General features: G+C 38.4%; 1 pseudogene across 1 annotated transcript in view; it reads right to left on the bottom strand.

Annotated features, from left to right (window-relative positions):
• Positions 1-256: 256 nt before the first annotated feature.
• The window catches only part of LOC102143055 (coiled-coil domain-containing protein 144A), a 119,772-nt pseudogene continuing 105,460 nt past the window's right edge, over positions 257-14,568 (bottom strand). The window contains exons 17-21 of the transcript XR_012425376.1: positions 14,273-14,566; positions 13,478-13,698; positions 11,010-11,214; positions 4,086-4,128; positions 257-535 (exon numbers count right to left, since the gene is read on the bottom strand). The product of XR_012425376.1 is annotated as a coiled-coil domain-containing protein 144A (transcript). The remainder of the gene's footprint in view (positions 536-4,085; positions 4,129-11,009; positions 11,215-13,477; positions 13,699-14,272; positions 14,567-14,568) is intronic.

Here is a 14,568-nt window from a genome sequence, read left to right as displayed (position 1 = left end):
ACATCCAAACATTGACAATGACCACAGTACCAGTATACCAAAATAATGTCTATCTAAACTTAAATCTATCACTATATATAAAGATAAAAATTATAAAATATAAATAAGCCATCAGTTGACTCCACTAAATTGTTAATGGCAACTTGATTATTTGGCTGTTTAAACAGCTAACATTTGGGTGGTTTGAGTAAGTAAAACTCAATAATAGTGGTTTTCATTCGCAAAATCACTTAAAAGTTAGCTGAAGAGGCCAAGAAACATTATTTAAAATACTATACAAATTTTCATCAGACATGTATAATACAGAATATTTCCCTTTAGTAAAAATGTTCACATCATATACTTAATGGGAAACAAAATATCATGTCAACAGCCCAGAAATAAAATTGCCTTATCTTTCAGATCATGTATTTTCTGCTTAAAATCTGTGCATATTCTTTTGTTGCTTCCAACACTGGATCTTGATTCAGATTTTTCTGGTATGCAGATTCTGGAGGAGAAGCTACATATGGTTCAGGTTCACATTTAGTAGCAGCTGAAAAGAAAAAGCAAGAATTATATTATCATTATTATTATTATTATTTTAAGATAGGGTCTCACTGTTTCACCTGTGCTGGAGTGCCGTGGTGTGATCACAGGTCACTGCAGTCTCGTCCTCCCAGGCTTAAGCAATTCTCCTGCCTCGGACCCAGGTACTTGAAACTGCAGGCATGAGCCACTGTGCCTGGCAAGTTTTTGTATTTTTTATAGGGGCAGGGTTAGTCATGGTGCCCAGGCTACTCTCAAACTCCTGGGCTCCAGTGATCTGCCTGCCTCAGGCTCCCAAAGTGCTGGGATTACAGATGTGAGCCAACATGCCTGGCCAAAGAATTATATTCTATATATCTCATAGTTAACTAAGCATAAGTCAGTAAAAAAGAGTTGAGAGTTTTTTCAGTGTTAATAAGAATGAAAAGTATGTATGACTACAATGATAAGTTATTATTAGATAAGAATCTGGGGAGGTTCCAAGATGGCCAAATAGGAACAGCTCCAGTCTACAGCTCCCAATGTGAGCAATGAAGAACACGGGTGACTTCTGTATTTCCAACTGAGGTACTGGGTTCATCTCACTGGGGCTCACCGGGGCTTGTCAGACAGTGTGCACCCCATGGAGTGTGAGCCAAAGCAGGGCAGGGCATTGCCTTACCCAGGAAGTACAAGGGGTTGGGGAATTCCCTTTCCTAGCCAAGGGAAGCTGTGACAGGCGGTACCTGGAAAAATGGGACACTTCCACCCTAATACTGTGCTTTTCCAACGGTCTTAGCAAATGGCACACCAGCAGATTATATCCTGCGCCTGGCTAGGAGGGTCCCATGCCCACAAAGCCCAGCTCACTGCTAGCACAGCAGTCTGAGATCCATCTGCAAGGCAGCAGTGAGACTGGGGGAGGGGCATCCACCATTAATGAGGCTGGAGTCAGTAAAGTGGCGGGAAGCTCAAACTGGGTGGAGCCCACTTCAGCTCAGGGAGGCCTGCCTGCCTCTGTAGACTCCACCTCAGGGGGCAGGGCATAGCTGAACAAAAGGCTGGAGAAACTTCTGCAGACTTACACATCCCTGTCTGACAGCTTTGAATAGAGTAGTGGTTCTCTCAGCATGGAGTTTGAGATCTGAGAACAGATAGACTGCCTCCTCAGGTGGGTCCCTGACCCTGGAGTGGACTAACTGGGAAACACCTCCCAGCAGGGACTGACTGACACCTCATACAGGCGGCTGCCCCTCTGATATGAAGCTTCCAGAGGACGGATCAGGTAGCAACATTAGCTGTTCTGCAATATTTGCTCTTCTGCAGCCTCTGCTGGTGATACCCAGGCAAACAGGGTCTGGAGTGGACCTCCAGCAAGCTCCAACAGATCTGCAGCTGAGGGTCCAGGCTGTTAGAAGGAAAACTAATAAACAGAAAGGACATCCACACCTAAACCCCATCTGTACGTCACCATCATCAAAGACTAAAGGTAGATAAAACCACAAAGATGGGGAGAAACCAGAGCAGAAAAGCTGAAAATTCTAAAAATCAGAGTGCCTCTTCTCCTCCAAAGGAACGCAGCTTCTCACCCGCAATGGAACAAATCTGGACGGAGAATTACTTTGACGAGCTGAGAGAAGAAGGCTTCAGATGATAGGTAATAACATGCCAAATTGTAAAGACCATCAATGCTAGGAAGAAACCGCATCAACTGACGAGTAAAATAACCAGCTAACATCACAATGATAGGATGAAATTCATACATAACAATATTAACCTTAAATGTAAATGGACTAAATGCTCCAATTAGAAGACACAGACTGGAAAATTGGATAAAGAGTCAAGACGCATCAGTGTACTGTATTCAGGAGACCCATCTCACGTGCAGAGACACACACAGGCTCAAATAACGGGATGGAGGAAGATCTACCAAGCAAATGGAAAACAAAAAGGCAGGGGTTGCAATCCTAGTCTATGATAAAACAGACTTTAAACTAACAAAGATTAAAAGAGACAAAGAAGGCCATTACATAATAGTAAAGGGATCAATTCAACAAGAAGAGCTAACTATCCTAAATATATATGCACCCAACACAGGAGCACCCAGATACATAAAGCAAGTTCTTAGAGACCAACAAAGAAACTTAGACTCCCACACAATAATAATGGGAGACTTTAACACCCCACTGTCAACATTAGACAGATCAACAAGACAGAAGGTTAACAAGAATATCCAGGAATTGAACTCTGGTCTCACCAAGCAGACCTAATAGACATCTACAGAACTCTCCACTCCAAATCAACAGAATATACATTCTTTTCAGCACCACATCACACTTATTCCAAAATTGACCACATAGTTGGAAGTAAAGCACTCCTCTGCAAATGTCAAAGAACAGAAATCACAACAAACTGTCTCGAAGACCACGGTGCAATCAAATTAGAACTCAGGATTAAGAAACTCACTCAAAACCGCACAACTACATGGAAACTGAATAACCGGCTCCTGAATGACTACTGGGTAAATAGCAAAATGAAGGCAGAAATAAAGATGTTCTTTGAAACCAATGAGAACCAAGACACAATATACCAGAATCTCTGGGACACATTTAAAGCAGTGTGTAGAGGGAAACTTATAGCACTAAATGCCCACAAGAGAAAGCAGGAAAGATCTAAAATCGACACCCTAACACCACGATTAAAAGAACTAGAGAAGCAAAAGCAAACACATTCAAAACTAGCAGAAGGCAAGAAACAACTAAGATCAGAGCAGGACTGAAGGAGATAGAGACACACACACACAAAAACCCTTCAAAAAAATCAATGAACCCAGGAGTTGGTTTTTTGAAAAGATCAACAAAATTGATAGACCGTTAGCAAGACTAATAAAGAAGAAAAGACAGAAGAATCAAACAGATGCAATAAAAAATGAAAAAGGGGATATCACCACCGATCCCCCCACTGTGGAGTTCTGTGCAGTCCAGTTTGGCTGGATGCTAGAGCAAAGCAGCAGAGTACAGTTAGTGGTGAGAGATAAACCTGAGTAACATGACAAGAACCAAATGAATGTGGGTGTTTATATTCCATGTTAAGAATTTTGGAACATTTCCTGAGGGCAAAAGTAAACCAATGACACTGTAAATGACTGGAGACTTAAAGTATTACCTCTCAAGTGACTGTTTATAAACTGTAACTGCTTGACTAGGTTACTAGATGAGACTGGAGTGTTTTGGCCTTAAAAATCACTACCATAACCCTGAGAAGCTGATGATGCCTTTGTTTTCTGAGAACAGTTTCTGTGTGCTGGCTGACAGTTCCATAGGGATGGTAGAAGTGAAGTATAGAGCCAGACTTCTTGATTTTTCTTTTTCAAGTTATGGAATGTGATGAATTCATGAGGCATAAGTACACTCTTCATTATACATGTTCAATTTTTCACATCTTTCATCAGATGTGTATAAGAAAGAATATTTAATGTAGTATCTATTAGCCCAAGAATGGAAAGGGATATCATTTGCAGTTTATTTTAGACATATATTACTTAATCCAAATTTAATTCATAAATTTTGGTAACATACCTGTTACTTCTCTAGTTATATCATTTTGAAACTTCTGCTGCATCTGAAATAAGACAAATATTATTTATAATGTTTAAGAAGAGACATTATCATGGTAAGGAGCATCAATTACAAAACATGGCCTTTAAATAATACTTTTAGAGACCAGACCTAACTTGAAGAATGCCTATATTTAAGAAAATCACATAAATTCCTATTTTAAGTTTAGATAATGGAGAACATATATGTGTTATGCCGTTTAATCTCACAAAAGTACAATTAATATTGGTCTGTTGGATCTACATCATTTCAAAAGTGTGATGTTTTCCCTTATTAGTACAGAGGTTAAACAATTCAAGTCATATTTTGCAATGAATTCATTACTTTCCCATTCTTATAAAAACTCTGCCTTTTATCAAGGTCTAATCAGTTTTTCACTCTAATGAATAGTTCCTTAAAATGAACTCTCCATTATCCACTTTTAGAAAATAGTAATTTTAAAGTATGTTCTTTGCTATTAATTCAGCACAGAATCTTTAATACATACTTGAAGAAAGCAGTATTGTTGTGATGCCATGTGAAAGTTCCACTGGAAAAATATTATGATATTTATTATGATTAACATTTCTTTATTTATATAGATGCAAAGATTTCAAAAAATTTACATGAAAACAAGAATATAGGTTAGAGCCAGTTTTCAATCTTAGTTTCTTTGATTCAGTAATGTCTAGAATTAAAAACTAGGAAAACAATATAGTTATTTAACCGCAACTTTGATTTCTTTTCAGAAATTAGTACCCATTTTTTTAAGCATCTGGCAAGTTATAGTTATCTACTTAATTATGAAAGATGTGGGAATATTTCAAACTTATTGCCAGTGTCTCTATCTAGAGTGCTCTTATTTAAACCTTTTGTAGAATAGGTATTCTCTCACTAAATGTCCAGAACAGGGTCTGAGATAGTTTATGGTGATAACGATAATGATATCTAATGCCTTTACAAATTTTAGGTGTCAAGTCAGTTTTTCTTTTTTTTTACTAACAGGTTTACCAATATTTTGAGACTCCTTTCCATAACATTTCTGTGACAAAAACATTATAGATAGGCTTTATAGAGTAAGTAACATGACAACAGCATTACCAGCCAGACCATATAAAAGTAGTAATTCAACACCAGATAAAGAAGAAAGCCTTTCTTCAAAGAACACTAGATATTGTCATTCATAAACACTACATAAAAAGTACATTTTTACATGATTCAAATTAAGACACTACTACTGTAATGTTTTTATCTTTTCTCCAAAACACTCTTCTGGCTAAATATTTCTAATGTAATAGATTCTGTTATTTCTTTATACCCCATTCACAAATATTTTCATAACACCTCAATTTTGTTAACATAAAAATGAAATAATCTTAACAAATTGCTTACTTTTATACTTGTTGGGAACAAGTCCCCCAAAATCTGGCCATAAACTGGCCCCAAAACTGGCCATAAACAAAATCTCTGCAGCACTGTGACAGGTTCATGATGGCCATAACGCCCTCGCTGGAAGGTTGTGGGTTTACTGGAGTGAGGACAAGGAACACCTGGCCCGCCCAGGGCAGAAAACCGCTTAAAGGCATTCTTAAGCCACAAACAGTAGCATGAGCAATCTGTGCCTTAAGGACACACTCCTGCTGCAGTTAACTAGCCCAACTTATTCCTTTAATTCAGCTCATCCCTTCATTTCCCATAAGGGATACTTTTAGTTAATTTAATATCTATAGAAACAATGCTAATGACTGGTTTGCTGTTAATAAATACATGGGTAAATCTCTGCTCACGGCTCTCAGCTCTGAATGCTGTGAGACCCCTGATTTCCCACTTCACCCCTCTATATTTCTGTGTGTGTGTCTTTAATTCCTCTAGTGCCACTGGGTTAGGGTCTCCCCGACCGAGCTGGTCTCGGCAATACTGAAGAAATCATAACTCTGTAGAGAGAGAATACTTTTTGTATAACAACTTTAAGTAAAGGTCATTTTCTCTCCAAACTCTTCAATAAGAGTACATGGTAGAAGTCACTGCCTATCTTCCAACCCAGAGTGGCCTCCCCCTACATCAATTCTCTTCCAGCCTTTCCCTGATCCTTGAATATTTCACCACATAAATGACAGTGGAGGGCAGCTGCCTTTGGGAAAGAGATCCCAGGTCAGATGCAAAAGCAGAGGGAAAAAGGACAGACCCAGAACACAGGGAGGGAGTGCCTCTGGGATGGGAACCCAAAAGCTTAGGAAAGGGGTTTTGAGTGTTGATGGTTCCAATTTTTTCCTGGCCAGTTAAAGGCCGGGGTGGCTTTACCTATTTTCAGAAGTAAAAACAGGCAAATATTAAGCGACTTTTAAAAAGTCCTTTCGGCCGGGCGCGGTGGCTCAAGCCTGTAATCCCAGCACTTTGGGAGGCCGAGACGGGCGGATCACGAGGTCAGGAGATCGAGACCATCCTGGCTAATATGGTGAAACCCCGTCTCTACTAAAAATACAAAAAACTAGCCGGGCGAGGTGGTGGGCGCCTGTAGTCCCAGCTACTCGGGAGGCTGAGGCAGGAGAATGGCGTAAACCCAGGAGGCGGAGCTTGCAGTGAGCTGAGATCCGGCCACTGCACTCCAGCCTGGGCGACAAAGCGAGACTCCATCTCAAAAATAAATAAATAAATAAATAAATAAATAAAAAGTCCTTTCATTTTATTTTTGCTTTGCCATTAAATCACACATTTTCCTCATATTTCCCTTCACAGAAATTCAGAATTGTTGTCCCCCGTTGAACCACTTAATACAGTGCCTGGCACAGCTAACAGAAGGGAAAAGGAGAGAAAAGTGTCTTGATGACATTAATCACTGTCTTATTCAGTGAGACAAGGGGGCCGGGCCATCGATGGTTTTTGTAGTGTGCAGAGCAATAGCTCAGGAGAAACTGAACATCACCAGAGGATATAAAAGAGCTTAGTAAACTGTTAATCTTCACTTTATACAACATACTAAATCAAAAGCTATACTAGCTCCTTATGGAGTAAAATACATAAACTTTTTAATAAAATTGCTCCTCCTGTCTCTGTGGCCTTTCTCTTTATCTCCAGGTGGGGATTATGTCTCAGACGGTGGAGGAAGTCCAACATCAACAATCTGCAAGCACATCTGCAAATATATTTATACTTTTTCATTAAAAATATAAGTAGGTGGGAAAATTATACATGGGAGAACATAAGTACCAGCATACTTTAGCTAATTAGTAGGATTCTCTTAGAAATGACCCTTTTCAAGCTGTGTCCCATAGAAATCTAAGGTTCCACAGAGGACGCTGAAGGATTAAGGGATAAGAAAGTCACGGTTTCAGAGCACTGATCCTTCCTTTAGTCAGACGGCACTACTTCTGCTTTCTATAAAGTGGTTTCATGCAATTTAAAAAAGTTCTATTCTTTAAAAAAAAAAAAAAAAAGAGTTTTACTTAAAGGTATGAATGTCACTGATTTAGTCAAAGTCCCTAATTTTATATAAGAAACAAAACAGGCTCAGAGAGACTGCAGCTTGCCTGAGGTCAGAAAGCCAATTAGTTGCAAGCTAGGAGTGGGTGGCTTCAGATCTTTCACTGAGCTTGGAGTTATTCTATGCCCCTAGCTGCTTCGTTCATATTTGGAAAAGAAACACAGATTTTAAAAAATAACTCAGAGAGGCCAGGTGTGGTGGCTTACGCCTGTAATCCCAGCACTTTGGAAGGCCGAAGTGGGTGGATCACAAGGTTAGGAGTTCGAGACCAGCCTGGCCAATATGGTGAAACCCTGTCTCTACTAAAATTACAAAAATTAATCAGGTGTGGTGGTGCACACCTGTAGTCCCAGCTACTCAGGAGGCTGAGGCAGGAGAAGCGCTGGAACCCAGGAGGCAGAAGTTGCAGTGAGCAGAGATTGCGTCACTGCACTCCAGCCTGGGTGACAGAGTGAGACCCTGTCTTAAAAAACAACAACAACAACAAAAACTCAGAGAAAATGCATCTATAAACTGTCACGATGTGCTCTAATGTTTAAGCATGAGACAAAAAAAGTAGCTCTCCAAGGTAAGTTTGAATAAAATTTAAACAATTAGTATCATAACTTCTGCTAGTACCAATTGAGACACTCAATTTATAAAGAACACATTTTTCAAACTGCAGAGCAGAAAACTTGAAGGAGAAAATCTTCAGTTGAACCAAGCAACCAGAAATCGAGAAAACTGTTCCTTAAAATAACTATTCATTCTCCTCCAAATAAGACTTGGTTTATGAAAATCAATCAACAAGGCGATCATCCATGTTGTGAGTTATAGAAAAACTGAAAACACAAAACAGATTTCTCTTTACCATCTAGCATACGTCTGTCCAACATTAATTGGTACAAAGATGTGGACTTAATTTCAATTATCACTTAAATCCAGCCAGAAATGATAGGAGAAGCTTCATTTCCCTGGCCTCAGGTTTCAAGTGAGGGCTTAGACTCTCTACCTACAGCTTCCTCTTGAGAAGATGTCAGATCTACCTAATGGGTGAATTTGGGCAAAGCATACAGTGTGCTTGCTTGGCGCAGGATCTCTTTCAAAAGATGTGTCTGCCCATGGTGACATGAGTTCAGGTTTGCTGTCATCTCTGCAGTAAGCAGCATGCAACTGCGATGGGTGTCAAGCATTTGTTTTCTCCACTTAAAACTCTGTGGGTTAGTGCCTGATCTGGGATAAAATACTGTGGCTGCACATCTGAGCCACATCCTCCCATTAGTTATCATGAGTCTGTGATAGAGCTAGTGTGTTGATGTCCATCTGACTCCAGTGTTCTGAACTCAGAAGGGAACGAGGAGCACCATTTGCTGCCTATCCACCACAGCCTGAACAAGATGACTGTATAACACTTACAGAAATAGTTTCTTCTTCCTTGACTTTCTAATCTTACCACATATTCTTTCTAATCTTACCACATATGCTGATCATCTCATTTTTTTCAGAAACATAAAACCTAAGCAAACAATATGATTAAAAATATCAGCTAGCTGGGCTCTTGTAATCTATGTATTAAAATAATCATTTAATGCATTCTCTTTTAAGCTATTTGGCCGCAATGCTGTCTAAGAAACCTTAGATTTGCTCTTCTATGATTTGTTAGGACATGAAATAGCCAGGTAAACACAACAAGGTTGAGGCTCATTCCATGTGGGCCTGTGCTTTTCTGTGCATTAAGGAGACCATAAAAACATCAAAACTATAAGCAAATGTGGACCGATTAAAAATTTTAAAAACAACAATATACACAAAGAAAACTATTTATTTTTGTTCAAACAAATGCTTTCTGGATTTTGTAATTTTTTAAGAGATAGAATCTTGCTATGTTGCCCAGTCTGGAGTGCTGCAGTGCTGTAGCTACTCACAGGAATAATCATTGCGCACTGCAGCTTTGAACTCCTGAGCTCAAGTGATCTTTCTGCCTCAGCCTCAGGAGTAGCTGGGACTACAGGTGTGTGCCACTGTGCCCAGCTTTTGTAATTTTCCCCCAGTTGAAAAATGGACAAATGTTAGACAAATACCTTAATCTGGGTCAAGCATAGCTGAACTACGTTTTTTTTTTTTTTTTTTTTCCTTACCGACTCTATAGTTGATATAGCTTGTCATTCTTGGATTCATTTTGAAATCCCCAGAAATAGACTCTTACTCTGAGTGAAACCACATAGTTGAACTAAAAGGTTCCTGTTACATGTCCAGGGGAGATGTCCATGTGCAGCTTTACATGGAATTTGGGGTATTAAGAACAGAATTGAGGCCGGGCGCGGTGGCTCAAGCCTGTAATCCCAGCACTTTGGGAGGCCGAGACGGGCGAATCACGAGTTCAGGAGATCGAGACCATCCTGGCTAACACGGTGAAACCCCGTCTCTACTAAAATACAAAAAAAATTAGCCGGGCGAGGTGGCGGGCGCCTGTACTCCCAGCTACTTGGGAGGCTGAGGCAGGAGAATGGCGGGAACCCGGGAGGCGGGGCTTGCAGTGAGCTGAGATCCGGCCACTGCACTCCAGCCTGGGCAACAGAGCCAGACTCCGTCTCAAAAAAAAAAAAAAAAAAAAAGAACAGAATTGATTCTGTTTGGTCACATTTGCTATTGAAGGACTCTAGATATCACTGCCATCTTAGTCACCAATCACTCCAGTTATCGCCAAGTAGAGAGACATAACTTATGTGAGCTTTACTTTAAAAATTCAAATATTTGTTTCATTTAACTATTTCAAAACCACTGTACAACCACATAACAATAGACACATTTTACTAAAATTGGGATTAAAACACTGTAAATGCAATAGCAATTTTTATACAAATTTTTATAACCAGATGTACTCATGTAAGAAAATCACAAAACTTTTAACTTAAAGAACAGATTAATCAAGTGTTGCAGGTTTATATAACATATAAAAGTATTCACCTTGGATCCTTTTAAATAATAAACATCCATGTGTGGTTAGTGTTTGGACACCAATCATTCACATATGATGAGGGGTAGAAAATCTGAGATGATGCAGAAAAACTTTAAAAGTGACCCCACGCACACTAAACCCTTTAAAAGTGAACCCCAGACAAAGTAAAATCAGTTAGTAAGACAAAGCACATCAAAGTATACCTTTGGTTAAAATCTAACTTAATTGCAGTTTTTAAAGAAATTTAAAATGTGTCAGTTTGGTTACGTTTATTGAATAAAGTTAACAAAGGAGTAATCTCTTATGAATGAGAGCTCCAGGGACTTAAAAATAACTGTAAAATTTCTGTCTCCTCTCTTTATTAACACAGATAATTATTACCTTTACTTGACCATACACCAGACAATTAAGTAACTGAGTATTTCACCAAATAACATACAAGAATTAGATCAGACATGTGAACACCAAAGGAAAAAAGATAACTAACCTTCAACAAGTAGCTGTCCATGCTCTCAGGAGCAGACTTCTTTTTTCTTGGAATATGTTTTCTGTTGAGATCTTCACTATCATTAAGATTTCCAGCACAAGGTGGCTCTAGGATGGGCCTTGTACTACAAGCAGCGAATGGAGATCTGGTCAGCTCTTTCTCCACAGTAAGTTGTGCACTGACCTCTGCTATCTTCTCATTAGTTCTATGAAGATTGCAAAAGACAAACGCTTAGTATTTCCTTTTTTCCTAAATGATTCCTAAATGACTTCAATTGTTCTAAAAGTTGCCATAAGAGTAAATAGAATATACCATAAGCCGTGTTTTAACTCTGAAAATGTGTTAGAGCATGCCTACTGTATCCAATTATAGTTTTAACATTGTTCTAAAGAAGTGCATATGTTTCTAGGGGGATTTCTAACAAACAAGTAGTTCAAACGAGGGAGGGGACAGAAAAGACTATCAGTGATGTATTGCTTCACAGTTAACACTTGTTGCCTGTCTGGAATGACTCTACTTACAAGATTCTTAAGATGCCATTAGAATTACTTGTATTCCAAGGGTAACTATGTGAAATGATGAAGATATTAATTAGCTTGACAAAATAACCATTTCACTGCATATAAATATATCAAAACATCACATTGTACTCCTTAAATATATACAATTAAAAAACTAAAAGTAAAAATACAAGCTAGAAATACTTGTATTTAGTAAAACAGAGATTTTCTTTTTTTTTTTTTAATTTATTTATTATTATTGTACTTTAAGTTGTAGGGTACATGTGCATAACGTGCAGGTTTGTTACATATGTATATTTGTGCCATGTTGGTGTGCTGCACCCATCAACTCATCATTTACATCAGGTATAACTCCCAATGCAATCCCTCCCCCCTCCCCCCTCCCCATGATAGGCCCCTGTGTGTGATGTTCCCCTTCCTGAGTCCAAGTGATCTCATTGATCAGTTCCCACCTATGAGTGAGAACATGCGGTGTTTGGTTTTCTGTTCTTGTGATAGTTTGCTAAGAATGATGGTTTCCAGCTGCATCCATGTCCCTACAAAGGACACAAACTCATCCTTTTTGATGGCTGCATAGTATTCCATGGTGTATATGTGCCACATTTTCTTAATCCAATCTGTCACTGATGGACATTTGGGTTGATTCCAAGTCTTTGCTATTGTGAATAGTGCCGCAATAAACATACGTGTGCATGTGTCTTTATAGCAGCATAATTTATAATCCTTTGGGTATATACCCAGTAATGGGATGGCTGGGTCATATGGTACATCTAGTTCTAGATCCTTGAGGAATCGCCATACTGTTTTCCATAATGGTGGAACTAGTTTACAATCCCACCAACAGTGTAAAAGTGTTCCTATTTCTCCACATCCTCTCCAGCACCTGTTGTTTCCTGACTTTTTAATGATCGCCATTCTAACTGGTGTGAGATGGTATCTCATTGTGGTTTTGATTTGCATTTCTCTGATGGCCAGTGATGATGAGCATTTTTTCATGTGTCTGTTGGCTGTATGAATGTCTTCTTTTGAGAAATGTCTGTAAAACAGAGATTTTCTAAAAAACTATCTCTCAAAGACATTTTCAAACAATTGTTTTCACCGCCCTTGTACTTTTCACCCATTATCTGGAAAAAAATTGAGCATTTGTCACTGAGGAATCATTCAGGGCGACTTTTCCTAGGGGAGAATAAGACTGCTGAAATCAAAGAGAACTAAGGCAGCATCGAGGACAATCAGCTCCTAACACTGTGGCCCATGCACCAGAGGTGGGGCCTGCCTTTTCTGTCTTCCACATACCCGCTCAGGCTGACCAAGGTGTTATTTTTGATCACTTAGTAAGTTGTACTTCCCCTCAACTCTATGTTAATCATTCTCTACTTCACAGGTGTGCCTTTATGTGGAGTGGAAAACGACACAGAACACTTCTTCTCAAGGCACCCTCTAATGATCACAATCAAGCAAAGTGAATTTACTGAGTGCCAGAATGTGCCCAGAGCAGTCGTACTTGACCCTTTCGGTTTTCAGCTGTCATCTTCCAAAAATTAAATTCATTAATATTTCAAATAAAGGGAATACGGACAAGCAAGTTTTATAATGGCATCACTGTCTAAATTATGAAGCTTCACAAATACTTAGCTGAAACCCTAATAGATCAGGTTAACTATATAAGAATATTAAGGGGTGGGGGGAAGTCACGTAAAACCAAAAGCTGGAGAGACACGAACTGTCCTGGACTAAGATGTTAAAGGTTATGTTCATTTACTATTTTCAATTTTACTTAAAGGTTAAGCTTATTTACTATTTATAATTTACAATTTTCCAAAATTGTATAATCTAGTAAGCTTTCACTTCCCACAAATCTCCTGAATCTGTTTCACTAAAAGTTATGCTTTTGAAGGCAAATTAATGAGCTTAACTTATTTTCTATGATTCTGTGTACTGACTTACCTATTCAGTTCATTTGACAAGGATTCTCTAACTTTTACTTCTTCTAGGTAGAGTTCCTTATATCTTTCCAATTCGGTTTTATTAAAGTCGGCTGATGAAGTGTTTATTCTGGAGATTTCAGATTCCAGATTTTTGATTGTGAGTTCCATCTGAGTTTTTACTGAAGTAGTATTATCCTCCCTTAACTGTGCTAACTGTTCTTGAGATACTGCTGCTTGTTTCTAAAATAAATTAAAAGGGAACATTTTAAAAGTAATTATAACCTGAATAATTACTGTGTATTTGTTTCCTTTTGTTCGGAGTCAGTGATTCTGAGAACAATTTTAAGAACAATGTGAAGAAAGAAAGAAGTTCAAGCTTAACATATTATCAGTACCAACTGCGTTAATAATTGAATCTGAATTGTAGAACAATTCTGCAAAGAATGACAGAATCAAGTTTACATTTTAAAAGTGGAACAATGTAACTTAAAAGCAGTTCAACAGTATGGTATAATTTCTAAATCACAATTTTTTTTTTTTTTACTTTTTCTATTAGTCTTGTATTATGCCAACTGGCTTTAGTAATCAAATGATTCTCTAGTGATAATTATTATTATGGAACATCAATTTAGTTATAAGAATAAGAATGAAGGAAACGAAAATATTTAAATGGAGAAACAAATACCACCTTCCTTCTAGAAGTCTACCAAAGAAATTGCTGTCAGGAAAGTAGAGAAAACACGTATGATGTATATATCCAAAATAAAATTTGCAGTGAAATGAATGAAAGCACATTACAGATAAATAAACCAACCTGCAAGGTGAGAATGGCTTCGTTTAATTTTTCTGCTATCTCTTTCTTTGCTTTTTCTTCAATCAACAGTTTATGCTGTTCAGCTTCAACACATTCTAACATATTTCTCTCCATATAACTTTTGAGGTTTACTACTTCTCGTTTCAGCTGCTTCTTATTCTTCTGTAGTGTTTCACATTGCTTTCGTATTGCTTTCATAGAGAATAATGTCTGTTGAAGTTGAAGAACTTCATTCTCTGCATCCAGATGTAGACATCGTAAAGGTGCAGTTTCCTGTGCTTCTATAAGGTCAACCT

This window comes from Macaca fascicularis, chromosome 16 (assembly GCF_037993035.2).
Source record: "Macaca fascicularis isolate 582-1 chromosome 16, T2T-MFA8v1.1".
In the NCBI taxonomy this organism is placed as follows: Eukaryota; Metazoa; Chordata; class Mammalia; order Primates; family Cercopithecidae; genus Macaca; species Macaca fascicularis.
The sequence above is the reverse complement of the archived record's forward strand: the minus strand, read 5'-3'. Positions and strand labels throughout refer to the sequence as shown.